Source organism: Aotus nancymaae, unplaced genomic scaffold (genome assembly GCF_030222135.1).
Source record: "Aotus nancymaae isolate 86718 unplaced genomic scaffold, 86718_ANA_hifiasm-v0.15.2.pri h1tg000032l_0, whole genome shotgun sequence".
Classification (NCBI taxonomy): Eukaryota; Metazoa; Chordata; class Mammalia; order Primates; family Aotidae; genus Aotus; species Aotus nancymaae.
The window spans coordinates 26462875-26469882 of record NW_026988445.1 but is presented as its reverse complement, the minus strand read 5'-3'; the positions used below and the strand labels follow the sequence as shown (position 1 = coordinate 26469882).

Sequence of the window (7008 nt, the reverse complement as noted above, 5' to 3'; positions counted from 1 at the left end):
GATGGGCAGATCACTTCAGGCAATTAGTTTGAGACCAGCCTGGCCAAACTGGTGAAAGCCCGTCTCCACTAAAAATACAAAAATTAGCCAGGGGTGGTGGTGTGCACCTGAAATCCCAGCTACTTGGGAGGCTGAGGCAGGAGAATTGCTTGAACCCGAAAGGCGGAGGTTGCAGTGAGCCGAGATTACACCACTGTACTCTAGCCTGGGCGACAGAGTGAGACTCTGTCTCAAAAAAAGAGAAATCCATGTTTAAACATCCCCAGGTGTAACAAATGTTACAGTTGGAGAAATAGCACCGTGAATGAATGTTCTTTAAAATTCCCAAACCTAGGATTTTGTGTGTGAATGGAAAAGAAACTAGAAAAAGAGATTTGGATTAAATCAGAAGAAAGGATGAGGAATCTTCAACTCATTTTTCCTGCCATGCTATGATCAGATTCTAAATTACTTTCAATTTGCATATCAGTGGGACTCTGCCATTAACATAAAAAAATTGCATTCTAATAAACAGTTTCCAAGAATTTATTTATCTCCCAGATGACCTGCTTGTGATTCTCTGGAAAGCCTGATAGGAAGACGTTCTATTTCTCAAGGATACAGATATTGATTGGACATTCAAAGTCGTTCCACTAACGGGTTTCACTATCATTCATGGCTGAAAAACGCATTCATATCTGAAAGAAAGAACCCACATCAAACCATCATCGTTACGTACCTCTGAAAGCTGAGAATACAAAAGACAGAGGAGGGAAGAACATTCATTTTTCATATGCACCTTTGTATTATTTGGCTTATTACGGCAAGTATTTATGATACCTGTCCCTACCGTTTCCATACTCCTTAAAAAACAAAAGCCCCACACCTGTAAGATGCTAAAGAGAAGAAAGTGGCCAGGTGCAGTGACTCACGCCTGTAATCCCAGCACTTTGGGAGGCCGAGGCAGGCGGATCACCTGAGGTCAGGAGTTCGAGACCAGCCTGACTAACATGGTGAAACCCCGTCTCTACTAAAAATACAAAAATTAGCAGAGCGCAGTTGCAGGCACCTGTAATCCCAGCTACTCAGGAGGCTGAGGCAGGAAAATCCCTTGAACCTGGGAGGCAGAGGTTGCAGTGAGCCGAGATTGTGCCACTGCACTCCAGCCTGAGCAACAAGATGGAAACTCTGTCTCAAAAAAAAAAAAAAAAAAAAAAAAAAAACGGCTGGAGGGCAAGGTGGCTCACGCCTGTAATCTCAGCATTTTGGGAGGCCGAAGTGGGCAAATTATGAGGTCAAGAGATCGAGACCATCCTGGCCAACGTTGTGAAACCCCATCTCTACAAAATACAAAAAGTTAGTCAGGTGTAGTGGCACACGTGTATAGTCAGTCATAGCTACTCAGGAGGCTGAGGCAGGAGAATTGCTTGAACCCGGGAGGTGGGAGGTTGCAGTGAGCTGAGATCCTGTCACTGCACTCCAGCCTGGAGTCAAACAGAGGGAGTTTGACTCCAACTCTAAAAAAAAAAAAAGAGAGAGAGAGAGAAGAAAGCACCCACTCTTCTCCTGTGGCTTTTTGCATGGCATTCTCCATCACCAGCAACCCAAATTATTATTAGCTTTGCTCATGGAAGATGTTTATCTCCAGTGCTTAATGGTGTGCAACAGCTGTATACTTGGAGTGACTAGAAGACAAATGAGAAAAGAAAGCCTGGTTGTCAGATATGACAAATTCCCACAAGGAATGCCTTTTCCTGTCCATCACCTATACTGGTTTGGGGTTCGCTACAAGGCATGTGTGTAGGAAAGGGCATGTCTGCTTTGCTATATGTGCTACAGAAGGTTGAGTCTCCTAAGCGTATTAATATTCAAGACTAGGGAAAAGAAGCCTAAAAATATCACTGCAACACATTTTCTGTCCTGCAAGGTATTTTCACATAGTTTATCTCAATTGTTCTCATAGCAATCTACAGTACATATTTACAGGCAGATATTACTGTTAGCATTAGCCTTACTGTTTTCCTTTTTAAGACCAAGTTAATTAAGAGAAAGAATGTGGGAATTTTTTTATAACACTATTCACTCTTGTGTAAATTACATTCAAAAATATTCAGGTGTGAAACAATAAAAAATGATCTTACAATTTATCTCACTACAAAACAATTCTATGGTATCAAGCATAGAATAATTGCCTGGCTGGGCATGGTGGCTCATGCCTATAATCCCAGCACTTTGGGAGGCCAGGGTGGGTGGATCACTTGAGGCTACTCTCAACAAAGCACATGTATATGTCAGACACTGCATAGGTATTATTGCCAATCTTTACCAGTAAGATGGCCATTATTATCCCCATTTTATTTTATTTTTATTTTTTGAGATGGAGTCTTGCTCTGTCGCCCAGGCTGGTGTGCAGTGGTATGATCTCAACTCACTGTAACCTTCACCTCCTGGGTTCAAGCAATACTCCTGCCTCAGCCTCCCGAGTAGCTGGGATTACAGGTGCCTGCCACCATGCCCAACTAATTTTTGTGTTTTTAGTAGAGATGGGGTTTCACCATGTTGACTGGCTGGTCTTGAACTCCTATCCTAATGATCCACCTGCCTTGGCCTCCCAAAGTGCTGAGATTACCGGCATGGGCCACCGCACCTGGCCTTATTATTCCCATTTTAGAGATGACGAAAGTGAGGCTCAGAGTGGTTCAACACAGTGCCCATGGTTACAATTTGCAATGCTGAATGCAAATCCAGCTTTAACTTCCAGGCCCAAGCTTTGTGCCCTGAAACACAGCTTCCCACCATGAATCCTTTCACTGCTAGAAGGATCTGGCATTGCAGGAGGAAACATCTGTCTTAAATGCTGTTTCATCCCTATCCCAGCTTCACTGAGATTGAACTATTTCCACCCTCCATTGTCGGAGATTCCATCCTTTGAACAGAACTCTCAGAGCTCTTTATCTTGTCAAGTTGCAAACAGCTGATATTGAATTCATTTCTTTCCAAACCACAAAACAGGTTCCCAAAGTGGAATTCAAATTGAATCTTGAGGTTATGCTACATTGATTTTTTTTTTCACTCCTAATAACTATCCATCCCCTACTCACTGAACTCCTGGCTGCATCAACATTCATCATGTTATTTAAAGAAAGAAAAAAAAATTAGAGCAGAAACAATTTATGATGTCTTGCCTGATTACTAACACAGATGGAAGACACAAAGGCCAGTACCTTAGGGCTCGCAGACAAATGTTTAAATGCACTTGGCTTCTGGACTTGGAGTCTTCCCTCTGTAGATAGCTAATGATGCCTAGGGTCTGTGTGACACATCCTGGGAGTGAGTCAGCAAAGTAAACCTGTGCTTGGTGAAATACAGATTCTGAACTCTGCTGGTGTTGATCAGTGCTGTTCCTGAAAATCCATTATTTAAGAAATGGGAGGTGAGTGGAAAATCCTCCTACCAGTCTACCCCAACTTTGCCCCACCTCCAAAAACTACCTTAAAGTAGAACCTGCAGGATTGATGAGTGTTTATAAATTTTATTTAGTTATGTATTTGTTTGTTTATAATGGTTTAGTTCAGCATGTTATTTTGCTTTTATTTTTTCAAGAGAATTATATCATTTATTGATTACACATGATAATGGATGATACACAAGCTTCATTCCCACCTATAATTTTATCTGGTACCATTATTCAATTTAGATGTATGGCATAGGATGTGCCAACAATCATTTTTATAACCAATAATTCCATGATTTTGCTTGGTGAATCCCTTTTAATGGTGAACTTCAGGCCACAACAGTAACTATCAGTTCAACTGCACCAAGGTTTCTGAAGACAATGGCTTCTCCACCCAAGCAGGTTGTATATAAATTCCAAATAGAACCTGGCATCACCCTGAAGGAATTCGAACTTCACATTTTTGGGGAAATTTACCAAGATGGCTTCAGAGTAGACTAACTTTACACAGCACATTAAAAAAAAAAAAAGACATTTATTCAGCGTCATGATCAGACTATTACGTTTAGCAATCAACAGCATGCATGCAAAAGAAAAAAAATCTACACTAAAACCCTTTATTGGAATGCTTTACACTTTCCACAGAACAGGAACTAAAATAACCTGTTATACACCTGTTATACAATTAGTCACAAATACAGTCCTTGAGTTTTTTGCCCATACACATGAGTATTTGTCTAAATCATGTCTTCCTTGTAGCAGCTAGGCCCTGCCACCACTGTGCTTGGCTGGGTTCACAAATCTGTTGTAACCTGTAGCTTCCCTGTCACTTCTCTGGCTCTCCTCTTCTGCTAAGCTTTGTTTCCTAATTAAAATCTTCTGCCACTGCCATAGCTACTGCTGCTACTGGAACCACCATAGCCACCTTGGTTTCATGGTTTGGCAAAGTGTTGGCCGCCACCACCATAAGGGACAGAGCTTCTGCCTCCAAAGTTTCCTCCCTTCATGGGTACAAAATTTGAAGACTGATTGTTGTAACTGCCAAAATCATTATAGTTTCACCACCTCCAAAATTGCTTCCATCATTACCAAATCCATGATAGCCATCCCCACTGCCACCGTATCCACCACCACCATGGCTGCCACTAAAGCCACCATGACCACTGAAGTTTCCTCCACGACAAAAGTTGTCGGTCCCACTGAAACCACCTCCATGATCACCACCAGTTTCCAGAGCCACTTTGACTTTGATGGGGCTTTCCTAACTTACAGCTGTGGCCATTCACAGTATGGTATTTCTGGATGACAGTCTTATCCACGGAGTCATGGTCGTCAGAGGTTACAAAGGCAGAGCCCCTTTTCTTGCCACTGCCTCAGTCAGTCATGATCTCAGTCACTTCAGTTTTTCATACTGTTCAAAATAATCTCTCAGGTGATGTTCTTCCGTGTCTTCTTTAATGCCACCAACAAATATCTTTTTCACAGTTAAGTGGGCACCTGGTCTTTGAGAATCTTCTCGTGAGACAGCTGTTTGGCGCCACAACTCTTCCTTCCGCCTGTGTGGCCTTGCACTCATGGCTGCATCCGCCTCCTCTGCAGCGGCATATGTGACAAACCCAAAGCTCCTGGAGCGCTTGGTGTTTGGAACTCTCATTACCTCACAGTCGGGGATCATCCCCATTGCTCAGAATGGCTCCTCAGGCTCTCACTGGCTGTTTCAAAGCTCAACCCTCCAATGAAGAACTTCCTCAGCTGTTCGGGCTCTTTGGGAGACTCTGACTTAGACGTGATTGCAGGGAGAAGAGAGACTTTAACAATGCTTCTTTGGCAGCATCCACGGGCAGAAAGGCTGTTTTTGTTTTGTTTTTAAAGAGGGTATCACTCAGGCACAATGGCTCACACCTGCAATCTCAGCACTTTGGGAGGCCAAAGCTGGTGGATCACTCGAGGCCAGGAGTTTGAGACGAGCCCGGCCAACATAGCGAAACTCCATCTCTACTAAAAGCAGAAAAATTAAATAGATGTGGTGGCAGGCACCTGTAGTCCCAGCTACTCAGAAAACTGAGGCATGAAAATTGCTTGAACTTGGGAGGCAGAGGTTGCAGTGAGCTGAGATCTCATCACTGCACTCCAGCCTGGCCAACAGAGCGAGACTCTGTCTCAGAAATAAATAAATACATTAATAAAAATAAAGACAAGGTCTCGCTATGTTGCCCAAACTTAGAGAGCAGTGGCTATTTCACAGTGTTTGTGAATTTTAATAGAAGATCTAGAAAACCCAAAATTTCAACCCAAATAACTGATGAGAGCAAGCATTACCCCACTGCAGGTAAGGAATCGGGCATCACCGTGCGGTGATGTAGGGAAGGATCCCATGAAATCGTCAGAATGAAGCAATGGAACTGACAAAGACTTGGGTTTGTGAAATCAAACTCCACATGAAACAGGCATTCTGTTACAGCAGCAAGAGGAGGGACAGTGGAGCACCATTCCCCTTTGAAGCTCCCCTCAACTGGTTTTCAGCTGGGTGCCAAATGGCAAGTCAATTCTCTTTGAGCCCCAGTTACTTCATCGTACAGAGGAAATTATGGCTGGGTTACCTGGCATTGAGATCTCATGAAAATCAAATGAGATGATGCATTTGAAAATTCTAAACAAATGTTATTTATCATTAAATTGAAAAAAGGTACTCATTGTTCATCCAGGGCCAGGAGGGTAGAAAAGTCACATTCTCTATACAGATGGTGGATGTGAATTTTGCTATTGGTCATGCCTTCAGGTGAATGTGGCTGAGGCATACGTAGATGCTGAGTCAGCAGAGGAGGGAGTCCAGAGTATTTAGCATTTCTCAAAATTGTGCATCTAGAGGACAAATTTATTATTATTATTATTATTGAGACAGAGTTTCACTTTGTCGCTGAGGCTGGAGTGCAATGGCGTGATCTCAGCTCATTGCAAACCTACCTCCTGGGTTCAAGTGATTCTCCTGCCTCAGCCTCCCAAGTAGCTGGGATTACAGGTACCCACCACCATGCCCAGCTAATTTTTTTTTTATTTTTAGTAGAGATGGGGGCTTTACCACATTGGCCAGACTGATCTTGAACTCCTGACCTAAGGTGATCCACCCGCCTTGGCCTCCCAAAGTGATGGGATTACAGGCGTGAACCACTGCACCCTGCCAATGACAAATGTATTATATCAGCAGTTGGAGCCAAAATTTCCCTTGAGGGAGAATGAACCACTTCTGTTTAGAAAAATGCCCTTTTTCCCCTTTTTTTAAAAAAAATTATTTATTTGTTTTTGCAGAGACAGGGTCTCACTGTGTTGTCCAGGCTGGTCTTGAACTCCTGGCCTCAAGGGATCCTCTGGCGTCAGCCTCCCAAAGCACTGGGATTACAGGTGTGAGCCAGGGCACCCAGCCAGAAAAATACCTTAATAAGAAGCACAGAGGTAGATGGAACTGTCATACCCTCTTGAGAGTATAACAGTTCTTTATTGCCGGTGACCGAGAGGCAGCTCATGCTCAAAAATCTCTCGGCCCCGACTAGGGGGATGTGATTTCTTTTTATACCCAT

General features: G+C 43.1%; 1 pseudogene; it reads right to left on the bottom strand.

Annotated features, from left to right (window-relative positions):
- Positions 1-4196: 4196 nt before the first annotated feature.
- LOC105711085 (heterogeneous nuclear ribonucleoprotein A1-like) lies at positions 4197-7008 on the bottom strand (annotated as a pseudogene).